A 13,166-nucleotide genomic window follows, 5' to 3' on the forward strand; every position below is an offset into this window, starting at 1 on the left:
TGCCACTTTGCTTGTAAGTGCTCTATGAACTGCTTGTCTTGGTACAGTGGTGGAAATAAGTATTTGATCCCTTGCTGATTTTGTAAGTTTGCCCACTGACAAAGACATGAGCAGCCCATAATTGAAGGGTAGGTTATTGGTAACAGTGAGAGATAGCACATCACAAATTAAATCCGGAAAATCACATTGTGGAAAGTATATGAATTTATTTGCATTCTGCAGAGGGAAATAAGTATTTGATCCCCCACCAACCAGTAAGAGATCTGGCCCCTACAGACCAGGTAGATGCTCCAAATCAACTCGTTACCTGCATGACAGACAGCTGTCGGCAATGGTCACCTGTATGAAAGACACCTGTCCACAGACTCAGTGAATCAGTCAGACTCTAACCTCTACAAAATGGCCAAGAGCAAGGAGCTGTCTAAGGATGTCAGGGACAAGATCATACACCTGCACAAGGCTGGAATGGGCTACAAAACCATCAGTAAGACGCTGGGCGAGAAGGAGACAACTGTTGGTGCCATAGTAAGAAAATGGAAGAAGTACAAAATGACTGTCAATCGACAAAGATCTGGGGCTCCACGCAAAATCTCACCTCGTGGGGTATCCTTGATCATGAGGAAGGTTAGAAATCAGCCTACAACTACAAGGGGGGAACTTGTCAATGATCTCAAGGCAGCTGGGACCACTGTCACCACGAAAACCATTGTAACACATTACGACATAACGGATTGCAATCCTGCAGTGCCCGCAAGGTCCCCCTGCTCCGGAAGGCACATGTGACGACCCGTCTGAAGTTTGCCAGTGAACACCTGGATGATGCCGAGAGTGATTGGGAGAAGGTGCTGTGGTCAGATGAGACAAAATTGAGCTCTTTGGCATGAACTCAACTCGCCGTGTTTGGAGGAAGAGAAATGCTGCCTATGACCCAAAGAACACCGTCCCCACTGTCAAGCATGGAGGTGGAAATGTTATGTTTTGGGGGTGTTTCTCTGCTAAGGGCACAGGACTACTTCACCGCATCAATGGGAGAATAGATGGGGCCATGTACCGTACAATTCTGAGTGACAACCTCCTTTCCTCCGCCAGGGCCTTAAAAATGGTCGTGGCTGGGTCTTCCAGCACGACAATGACCCAAAACATACAGCCAAGGCAACAAAGGAGTGGCTCAGGAAGAAGCACATTAGGGTCATGGAGTGGCCTAGCCAGTCACCAGACCTTAATCCCATTGAAAACTTATGGAGGGAGCTGAAGCTGCGAGTTGCCAAGCGACAGCCCAGAACTCTTAATGATTTAGAGATGATCTGCAAAGAGGAGTGGACCAAAATTCCTCCTGACATGTGTGCAAACCTCATCATCAACTACAGAAGACGTCTGACCGCTGTGCTTGCCAACAAGGGTTTTGCCACCAAGTATTAGGTCTTGTTTGCCAGAGGGATTAAATACTTATTTCCCTCTGCAGAATGCAAATAAATTCATATACTTTCCACAATGTGATTTTCCGGATTTAATTTGTGATGTGCTATCTCTCACTGTTACCAATAACCTACCCTTCAATTATGGGCTGCTCATGTCTTTGTCAGTGGGCAAACTTACAAAATCAGCAAGGGATCAAATACTTATTTCCACCACTGTATAAGAATGAGGGAAATCTCCATGATCGTGCCCCAGGTACGCCCGCGGCCAGATCCAATACCAACCAAATCATTGCGTGGTCGGGGGACTGCCATGGGCTATCTCAGCCTTCAGGACCTTAAAGAACCAGGCCTGGGAGATCAATATATAGTCGATTCTCGACCAGGTTTGGTGGACTTTAGACTGGTGAGTGTAATCTCTAGCGGTGGGGTTGTGCACTCGCCAAGGGTCTACTAAGTGAAGTTGGGGGCAAAAGCGATCCGGTTATGCCCTTACCCACTCCCAGCCCTGGATTGCCTGAGGGGAGATCTATCCATGGCAGGGTTGAGTACTGACTGAAGTCCCCCGCCCAGCATCAGGGAGCGTCTGCATTGTTGAAGCCCCAAGGCAGTGAGCGTTTGAAAGAAGCTTGGCTATAGTCATTGGGGCCTATACACACGCAATTCTGCAATAACACTATGCGGCCCTCACGTCTTTATGATTCATTAAACTGACAGGGGAGTCCTTTTTTAATTAAAATGGCCACCCACTTTTCTTACCCTCTGAAGAGGAATAAAAACACTCACCTACCCACTGTTGCTTTAGTTTTTGGTGTTCAGTGTCCGTAAGTTTAGTCTCTTGGAGACATGCATAGTGGTGCCCTTGCGCCTCAACTGTGCAAATATTTTATAGCGTTTCACTGGAGATGTAATCCCAGAGATGTTCCAAGAGAAAAATTTTTATCTGAGAGTGTCAGCCAGTCACCGGGATTCTATTAGTTAAGGTGACGGGTTTGCTACTCTGGTCATCCCCCGGGGGCCAGCCCCTCACCCCCGAGGATCCAACTTCCATAACAGAGCAGGGTTCTCCCTGTGTCTCCAGGGTCCACCGATATTATCCCCCTTCTCATACCCTTACGCTTACACACTCCCACGCACTACCACGTATCATTATGCCCCTCCCCCAATCTCTCCCCTCCTTCCCCTTTAACCTAATCCCCACGCGCTCCCCTCTCCCTCCTCCCCCTCCCCCCCTTACTCCTCCCCTCCCTCTCTTCCCCCCTCACCCTCCTCCCCTCCTCCCATCCCCTTAAACCCACACATAAACTGCCCACTGAGAATGGGTCCCAGGGGTTTCCTTGTCTCCCTGTCCCCGACTCTTAATGTAATACAGAACAGTATACAAACCCTGCATCTCTGACAGTTAAGCACACTATTACAGTCCTGATCAAATATATTCCATTTCTTTAACTGTATGCAATTCAGCCATTGCCGGCAGTGACCCGGTCCTTCAGCTCCAGTTGCTGCACATACTTCTGTGCTTCCTCAGGGGTTCCTAGAGCTCTCCAATGACCATTGTCTTTGACTTTTAACACTTCCTGGTAGGCCAACATAAACTGAGCACTCAATTCATGCAGTCTTTTGCAGTATGGGGTAAACAACTTCCTCTTCTCTTACAAGGCTGCAGAGTAGTCTTGAAATATGAGAATTTGATGACCGTCAAACTTAGTTTCATTCCGCTTCATCCGGTATCCCCTTAGAATCTCCTCCTTATGGACATAGTTATGTACCTTCAGAATTACAGTTCTCAGGTTGCGTCGGCCATCTTGATGCCTACCCACGCGGTGAGCCCTCTCAAGGCACAAGGGCCCCGCGTGGTCAGATAGAGCGAATTCTTGAGACAGCCACTTTTCAAGCACTGAAGGCAGCACGGAGACTCCCACCGATTCCGGTAGGCCCACAATTTTTAAATTGGCCCGACAAGACCTATTCTCGAGTTCATCTAACTTCTCTGTTAGGGACTCCAGTTTAGCTCCGAGCGCTTTAAGCTGTTGCAAGTTAGGGGTTAATGTCTCCTCCACTGCTGTTACCCGTTGCTCGAGCTCCCCAGTCCTCCTCGTCGTGTCCGTGGTGAGCGCCTCCAACGTCGCAAGTTGTGCTGAGACTTTGTCCAGTTTGGGCTCGATCACTGCTCCGACTGCCTCCGCCAGTTGCCGCAGCTGTTCGGCTGAGAACACCGTAGGATCGTTGGGTGGTGGACTTGCCTCAGCGCCGGCCGCCGCCTTCGGCTTCTCTTTTCCTTTTTGGAGCTTTTGGGGGCCGTTGTCTTGTTCGGGGTGTTCAAGAATTTTTCCATACGATCCCTTCTCACAACTCCAAGGTTGCGGTACTCTTTCCCCGTGGTTTGCAGGGTTTTTAAGGTAAAAGATCAAGTCGGGGCCTGGGAGAACGCGGAACCACGTCTGCCTTGCCCTAAAGCATCACGTGATCCCCCCACAATAAATCCTTTTAAAATATCAAGTTTACTTTTCTTGCTTTCTGGAGTCCGCAGTCCATTTCCCACCATTCTTTTGCCTCTGCTGTACCCCGTGGGAATTCAGAGTTCTCCACCTGGGTGGATTTCTAGTGGACCTATACTTCTTAGAACATGCCATCTAAAAAATGTTCAAATAGTGATTATCACTTCATGAACAACACAAGCTCCTCCCACTGCCAGACACTTTGTTTAAAGCGGATGGGTTTTAGTTTGTGTGGTGACTCTATAGGATGGGGAGACCATTAGTCCTGGGCATTTTTATTTGCTGTAACAAGAGCCGCCTTTTGGCAGCTCTTGCCCCAGAGCCCGCTTTCAAACAGGCTACAGACACTTTCCAAAATAACACAAAACCCTTCAAAAAGACACTCAAAACCAATACAGGAAAAACTTTCCAAATCATAACAGCCATGACCCACCTATGAAAAGACAGCGTTATAAACCTGCTACTGGGAAACTGGAACAAATTCGACTGTTATACGTTCCTACACAGACACTACATTTTAGCATAATCCTTCACCTCAGTCAGACATGCAGAACACGGACAGACCCTCACCTGATACAAAATAGTGGACCACAAAAGACATGCAGCCAAAAACTGAAATGGAGACCTCCAAATAAGTCAGACTCTATAAGCAGTGAAAGTATAGGTAAAAGAGAAACAGAAAAGCATTTTTTCTGTACTCAAATACAAAAAGAAAAGATGTACCATATTTTTCGGACTATAAGACGCATTTTTTTCCCCCCAAATTTGGGAGGAAAATGGGGGGTGCGTCTTATAGTCCGAAGGTAGACTTCTCCCTACTCACGCGATCTTCCCTGGTGGTCTAGTGACGTTGGGGCAGGAAACACCCTCCTCTTTCCTGCCCAGCGCGCTGCTCTCCATCCTCCTGTATGCAGCCTGACGGTCTCGGCGAGATTCAAAATGGCTGCCGAGACTTCAATTCTCGGCGGCCATTTTGAATCTCGCCGAGACCGTCAGGCAGCAATGCATACAGGAGGATGGAGAGCAGCGCGCTGGGCAGGAAAGAGGGGGAGGGCGAAGTGGTGACAGGGCCGGGGGGAGGGTGGGATTCGGACAAGACGCACCGGAGCACCTAGGTTTTAGAGTTGGGAAAAAGGAAAACATTTTTTTTCCTATTTCCCTCCTATAAAACCTAGGTGCGTCTTATGGTCTGGTGCGTCTTATAGTCTGAAAAATACGGTACATTTCCCAAAGCAGACACATACCAGTCCTTAAAAAGTATTAAATAAAAATATGTTTTTCTGTTTTATCTTTCTTGAATGGGTACTTTTCTAATTGAGTTAGTCCCAGTCTGTTCCACTATTTGTGTCAGTCTTCTAAATTTTTTCAGGTTTGCCTTTCCATTTCTTCTCTACATCCATCTGGCACTGATCTTTCTTTCTTTTTATGTTCATTTTTCTCTTCTGCTTCTATATCCACCCTATTTGATTTTTAGCCCTCATTCTCCCTTTCTTTCACCTTCTAGTACTTAGTCGCTGTTCTGTCCTCTGACAGCCTCGCACTAGTTTATAACGTGATCCTAAAATGTGTAATGTTTATTCTCATTTCTAAGGACTATCATTGCTGCAGTTCTCATTCTGCAAAGATACGTGAGCAAGGCATTGTGTGTAATGTAGTTCACAACAGTGGCGTAGCTACGTGGGGCCTGAGGGGCCGGGGCCCCAGATTCACCCCAGGACCCCCCTCCCGGCGAACCCACCCCCGCCGCCGCCTACCTTTACTTTTGCTGGCGGGGGATCCCACTCCCCGCCAGCCGACGTCTTCTCAGCCCTTCCTGCTCTTCAATTTGTTTGCTGACGTCCTGCACGTAATTGTACGTGCAGGACGTCAGACTCAGAGTTCTCTGAGTCTGACGTCCTGCACGTACAATGTGCAGGACGTCAGCAAACAAATTGAAGAGCAGCAGGAAGCAACTGAGTAGAAGACGTCGGCTGGCGGGGAGTGGGATCCCCCGCCAGTAAAAGTAAAGGTAGGCTGCGACGGCGGCGGCGGGTTCGCGGCGGGAGGGGGGGGCGGCAATGTCGGCGGTGGGGGGGCGGCGCCGGGGGGAGGGCTAAAATGTGCCCCCTCCTCCCGGGCTCTGGCCCCCTCCCCCACGGAAGGCTGGCTACGCCCCTGGTTCACAAGCAATGCAACCTCACTTGCTTGGCTGTATGAGAACTGGTTGTGAGGCTGCCCAGATCTCCTCTCTCTATCTGCCAAGCTTGGCTCTTTTGTCTTCCTGCTATCATTTCCTGGTCATTCTCACTATCTCTGTCCTGGGATTCCTGGGAAGTCAGCCAGGCATGACCTTTCTCTCCAATCGAGGGCTGTCCTCTAGCACCTCCCTTGCCACCCGGTGGCAGGCTCTGTCCCATTGGTCTCTATCTGCTCCTCCCTGAGCCTGTGTGAAGCCTCAACACCCCTTTGTCCCTTCAGCCATGAGGCATTCACCATCTTGGCCCAGACAGCTTTGTCCTGCTGGAACTCTCTGCAACGAACTTGAGTTTTTACCTTCAAAATATCTCCTCCCTAATGAAATATCGCACATTCCAGTCACCCAGCTTTGAACTACTTCTACCTGTTCAACTATCTTTCTCCTTTGCAATAAAGCTACCTCTCCTCAGATCTCCACCTCCAACAGCTCTCAGATTAAGGAGTCTGTGAGTAAATTATCTGTGATTTATTCAAATAAAGAGGCTTCATAAAATAATAGAGACTCCAGGTGTTTATCCTGTGCCAAGGTTATACTCTAATATCATGACTTTACAGTAATAAGTCTATGAGAGTCTTATCAGTCGCCTTCTATTCACCTCTCATCTCCTTCTCACCCTCTTTCCAGCAATTCCATTGCCCCCTCTGTCTTTCTCCCCCCCCTGTCTTTAACCCACTCTCTAGTCCCCCATTTCTAGCCTCTGCACTCACCCTCTGAGCCCTCATCTACTTTCCACTGCTTTTCATCCCCTCATCAGCTCCAGCTCCATCCCTGTCTCTCCATCCTTCATTTGTCTCCAGGCCATTCTCTCTCTTACCTTCTACCCAATCTACTGTTCCTCTCTTTGACAACATTTACTCTGTTTCAACCCTCACTGAACCCCTTGGGATCTCCTTCCTCACTCATACTCTTCCACAGCACCCCATCCTGGTCTCAGAACACAGAGATCCCCTGTTCAAATACAGGATAAGCAACCACAAACTAACCCCCTTCCCCTATTTACTAAGCTGTGCGGCTTAGTAAACAGGGGGGTAAAAGTACTAATGTAGGCAAAACTTAAACTGAAAGTCAAGATGCCAGATTTTGCATGCAGTGCAAAACCAAATAGAAAGAAATGCATTTCCTCCTGTAGAGTGCAAAATAAAGCTGGCAGAAGTAAATTCTCAAAACTGACATAATTCTATCACTAACTGAAAATAAAATCATTTTCCCTATCTTTGTAATCTGGCAATTGTATTTTTCTAATCATCTTGTTTCCAGTCTCTGGTTCTTTTTCATACCTCTGCTTAACTGTTTCCAGGACCTCCTGTTTATGTGCTATTTCTTTTCTCACATCCTTTCTTTTTCATTTCCGACCCTACATCCATCTTTAACACTGATCTTTTAGCTTTCTTCCATTTTTCTGCTTCCTTCCAAATCTTCCTCTCTTCAATCCATGTGCAGCATTTCCCTCCGCTCCCTTCTTTTCCATTCCATCTATGTGCAGCATGTACCCCTTTCCTCTCCGTTTCCTTTTATCCATGTGTAGCATGTTCCTCTTCCCCTGCATCCATGTGCAGCATGTCCCCTGTCCATATGGCAGCATGTCCCCCTCTTCTTTCCCTTCCCTTCCTTTCCATCCGTGTGCAGCTTCTCCCCTCTCCATTCCATCTATGGGCACCATGTCCCCCTCTCCCTTCCCTTTCCCTCCTTTCTATCCATGGGCAGCTTCAAAATGGAGGAGTAGCCTAGTAGTTACTGCAGTGCCTGAGAATCTGGGGAACTGAATTCAATCCCCACTACAGCTGCTTGTAACCCTTGGCATGTCACTTAACCCCACTGCCCCAGGTACAGCATAAGTATCTGAATATAATGTGTAAACATCTTTGTAACCCACAGAAAAGTGGTATCTCAAGTGCCATCCCCTTTCCCTATCCTCTCCTTCCATACATGCAATTGTAGCTTCTCCCCTCCCCTGTGGGTCTGGCATCATCTTACTTCCCTGTCTGTCCTTCCTTCCCACAAGCCCTACAAAATTACAGAGTTTGCTGGCATTATTGGCAGTGATTCCAACAGACTCCTTCCAGTGGCTCCAAGGCTTTCCCTCTGCCGCATCCTTCCCATGCGGCAGTTGCAACAGAGGAAAGGACCCTGGGGCTGGCTGGAGAGAGTCTTTTGTAATTGCTGCTGGGCCAGCAGTGCTGGCAAACTCTGTAAGTTTGGAGGGACTGCGGGGAGGGAGGTAAGTAGATGTGAAGCTTTGGCACTAGTTTTCACTATGGTTGCAAGGGAGAGGGGCATTTCCACCCCCATAGTGACACCTATGCCACTGAACCCACAGTAGAGATCCTGAAAATGGAAGAAGTTCCTTTCAGTGACCAAGAGTGGTGAGCAAGGAATTCCTATGTCAAAAAAATCATTGCTATGTGCTGTGGAGTATTTCTAAATTTTCACATTGAGTTTTTGGTTAGTGAATATAATCAGAGTGAAGAAATCACTGCAGAGACTGCAGGGGAGGATGAAATGTCCAGAACCAACAGATGAGATCAGGATGGTCTGTTTATGTCTCTTCATGTGCCATTGCTCACCTACACCTGTCTACCAGCAAGTGACTTTAAATACTTATGATGGGATATTACTAAATAGCTGTATAATTTATGTACATAGTTTCATTTTTATCCAGCATGATGGATTTGGGAATAAGAGAATGAAAGGGTGCGATGGAGAACAGAAGGAGGAATGTAAAGAAAAAGACCCCTCCAGAGACAGCCCTGATCCTTCAGCTGATAGTGTCGGAGGTATTAGTAGTGTAAGCTTGCAAGAAAATACCCCAAAAGGAGAGAGCTTGAATATATGTATTGAAGAAGAAGAAATTCCACCAACGGGCCAAATCTCAGACAAAGTCAAAGAATCAGCAACGAAAGTAACCTCACAATTCATGAAAGAACCCACACTGGAGAAAAACCAAACAAATGTTCTGAATGTGGTAAAAGCTTCAATCGAAAAGATAAACTCAGAATTCATGAAAGAATCCACATTGGAGAAAAACCATTTAAATGTTCTGAATGTGGTAAAAGCTTCAATCGAAAAGATAACCTCAGAATTCATGAACGAATCCACTCTGGAGAAAAACTAAACAAATGTTCTGAATGTGGTAAAAGCTTCCATCGAAAAGATAAATTCAGAATTCATGAAAGAATCCACACTGGAGAAAAACCATTTAAATGTTCTGAATGTGGTAAAGGCTTCCATCGAAAAGATCGACTCGGAATTCATGAAGGAATCCACATTATAGAAAAACCATTTAAATGTTCTGAATGTGGTAAAGGCTTCCATCGAAAACATCGACTCAGAATTCATGAAAGAATCCATATTATAGAAAAACCATTTAAATGTTCTGAATGTGGTAAAAACTTTAATCATAAAAATAACCTCAGAATTCATGAAAGAATCCACACTGGTGAAAAACTGCAAAAATGTTCTGAATGTGGTAAAAGCTTCACTAGAAAAAGTCAACTCAGAATACATGAAAGAATCCACACTGGAGAAAAACCATAGGAATGTTCTGAATGTGGTAAAAGCTTCAAAAAAAGTCAACTCGGAATTCATAAACAAATCCACACTGAATAAAAACCATAAAAACTATATACATGTTCTGAATGTGGTAAGACCTTTAATCAAATAAGTATCCTCAAAATTCATGAAAGAATCCACACTGGAGAAAAATCATATAGGAATGTAATAAATGTTTCCACAGCAAATCTGATCTAAGAAAATATGAAACAATCTACCTTGGAGAAAAATATGGACAAATGTGCTAAGCTGCTTTCCTTAGGTGAAAGTTGAGCAAAACTGAAAATATCTCTGACTGAACACTGTGAGATAAAGGAACTTGAACAGGAAGGTGTATATAAATATCTAAGCATGGTGGCAGGAACAAAAGAAGCAAAGTACACAAGGGTGGAAGAAAACCAAGTCCAAAAGACCAGTACTGAAACCACAGTGGTAAGAGCAGCACCACGTAGCTTATTGCTCCTCATTTTGAGAGGTTCAGATGCTTAATCTATACACGTCAATTTGTTGACCCCTGAGGAAGGTTTTGTAGCCGAAACACAGACCGTGTAGGGTCCCAATAAACTGTGATTTTGGTGCTCTTGATGTCCTGAGTGGATTGAGAACTACAGAGATGTCAAGTTGGCTCATTTCCAGGCTGGAGGTTTTGAACCAGTTCTGGATTTTTGACTACCCCATCTTGGTGTATTATGTGACTTGCAGCACTGATGGTAGGCTCGGTGGAGGGGGGGGGAGACAGGTGGGTCTGGGAGGGAGAAAGGAAGCAGTGTTTGGGGGCAGCAGGGGTGGGGGGTGGTGTAGGGTCTTTCATGTTTCAGCTTCAGTATTTCTCCTATTAGTAAAATTTACATGCCATTTGTCCATCTCATGTTGGAAGACTGCCAGTGTAAAACTGGTTCATCCATTCCTATTGTAACTTGCACATACCTCATCTCTGTAATTACCATTAAAATAGTTGAGAAAACAGATTTGTTTGGGTGGGACTGCTTTAGTCCACATGTTTACTTTGTGTGTTGAAATAGTGTAGACCAGATGTTCTCAACACAGTCCTTAGGGCACACCCTGCCAGTCAGGTTTTCGGGCTGTCCACAATGAATATGCATGAGATAAAATTGCACTACCTTCACTGTATGCAAACCTGATCATGCATGTTCGTTATACATCCTGGGAGCCTGACTGGTTGGATGCAGGGCCGTGCCAACACGGTAAGCGGGGTAAGAACCGCAGGGGGGCGCCGCCCAGGTCCGTTCACTTGCAAAATCTTTTATCTGAAGTTGTGATTCTCCTCTCTTCTCTCCCCTGCCCTTCCCTCTCCGCATCAGAAAGTGAAGGCAGCTCAGCAGTGCTAACTGAGGCAGACACGCTCTGCTAAAGTCGCTTCAAAGAGTACAACCAGTGCTATATATGTCTTTGGTGTGGGAAGAACTCCACATTCAGGGTGAGCTTGAACAACATTCAAATTAAAGAGAACACGTTTGGAGGGAGGTATGCAAGTGAGACTGGGGAGAAATAAAAAATAAATAGTGTAATTGTTTGTTAAAATCTGTAAGTGGTTCAAAGTTTTTTTTTTTTTTCTGAGCATGTACACTGAGAGGAGGGCATGACTGCAATGATGTGTGCATAATTATCAGGTAACCTGAGATAGCTACAGCAACATTCTGCTTGGATAGGAAAAGTTTGTGATATGTGAAAATACATTTTGCTTTAATGAAATTGCTAAACTTTAGAGTCAGTGCTTTTTTGTGTTTGTTTTTAGGTTATGGATGTTTGTTTTTATTTATTAACCTTTTTATGACTGTGCAGAAAGTGCCTTTGAGAAAGAACTTAAAAAGAATCCAGCGCTGGCTTCTGTTCTTTATGACCTGGCAGAAAGGCATCTGCTCACCCTATTGGTAGTTAAAGATATACTGCTTAGTCTGGGTGAGAGAGATATGGAGAATGACAGAAGGCAATGACTGTAAGGCCCACTTGGGTCTGCCCAAACCTGAAACAGTGCTGCAGATTGCACAGTTTCTGGCTTTTATGTGGTTCATTCTGGGCAGGAGGACCATAAAATCATAGTTTCAACAAACTCTGTCACGGATATCAGAAACATTTGAAGACTATTCCTCGGGGAGTGGTTACAGAGTACTGTACGCCATGTTCGTTTTTCCACGTGCTCTTGATTTTTTAACAATTATTTCACATTTTGTATTTCAGGCCTGGTTGTCTCTGTTTTTATTTTTCACCCCCATAGTTTTCTATAAAGAGAGGGTCCATGGTTTATTTTTAAACTTTCATATGGAGAAGGGTAGTTAGTGGGGTTCCTCAGGGGTCTGTGCTAGGACCGCTGCTTTTTAATATATTTATACATGATTTAGAGATGGGAGTAACTAGCGAGGTAATTAAATTTGCTGATGACACAAAGTTATTCAAAGTCGTTAACTCGCGACAGGATTGTGAAAAAGTACAGAAGGACCTTATGAGACTGGGAGACTAGGCGGCTAAATGGCAGATGACGTTTAATGTGAGCAAGTGCAAGGTGATGCATGTGGGAAAAAAAGAACCCGAATTATAGCTACTTCATGCAAGGTTCCATGTTAGGAGCTACGGACCAAGAAAGGGATCTGGGTGTCGTCGTCGATAGTACACTGAAACCTTCTGCTCAGTGTGCTACTGTAGCTAGGAAAGCGAATAGAATGTTGGGTATTATTAGGAAAGGTATGGAAAACAGGTGTGAGGATGTTATAATGCCGTTATATCGCTCCATAGTGCGACCGCACCTTGAGTATTGTGTTCAATTCTGGTCGCCGCATCTCAAGAAAGATATAGCAGATTTGGAAAAGGTGCAGCGAAGGGCAACTAAAATGATAGCGGGGATGGGACGACTTCCCTATGAAGACTAAGGAGGCTAGGGCTTTTCAGCTTGGAGAAGAGATGGCTGAGGGGAGACATGATAGAGGTATATAAAATAATGAGTGGAGTGGAACAGGTGGATGTGAAGCGTCTGTTCACGCTTTCCAAAAATACTAGGGCTAGGGGCATGCGATGAAACTACAGTGTAGTAAATTTAAAACAAATCGGAGAACATTTTTCTTCACCCAACGTGTAATTAAACTCTGGAATTTGTTGCCGGAGAATGTGGTGAAGGCAGTTAGCTTAGCAGAGTTTAAAAAGGGGTTAGACGGTTTCCTAAAGGACAAGTCCGTAAACCACCACTAAATGGACTTGGGAAAAATCCACAATTCCAGGAATAACATGTATAGAATGTTTGTACGTTTGGGAAGCTTGCCAGGTGCCCTTGGCCTGGATTGGCCGCTGTCGTGGACAGGATGCTGGGCTCGATGGACCCTTGGTCTTTTCCCAGTGTGGCATTACTTATGTACTTATATACACAACGTACACTGCATGACTATAATGCTTGACCGGATCCTCTTGTCTTCTTTGACTTCTTTGTAACACCAATTGTATTCTTTACCCTGGTATGGC

At 45.5% G+C, this 13,166-nt stretch overlaps 1 pseudogene; it reads left to right on the forward strand.

The window, feature by feature from the left end:
• Positions 1-10,062, forward strand: part of LOC115476804 — a 324,007-nt pseudogene extending 313,945 nt beyond the window's left edge.
• Positions 10,063-13,166: the final 3,104 nt, after the last annotated feature.

This window comes from Microcaecilia unicolor, chromosome 1 (genome assembly GCF_901765095.1).
Source record: "Microcaecilia unicolor chromosome 1, aMicUni1.1, whole genome shotgun sequence".
Taxonomy (NCBI): Eukaryota; Metazoa; Chordata; class Amphibia; order Gymnophiona; family Siphonopidae; genus Microcaecilia; species Microcaecilia unicolor.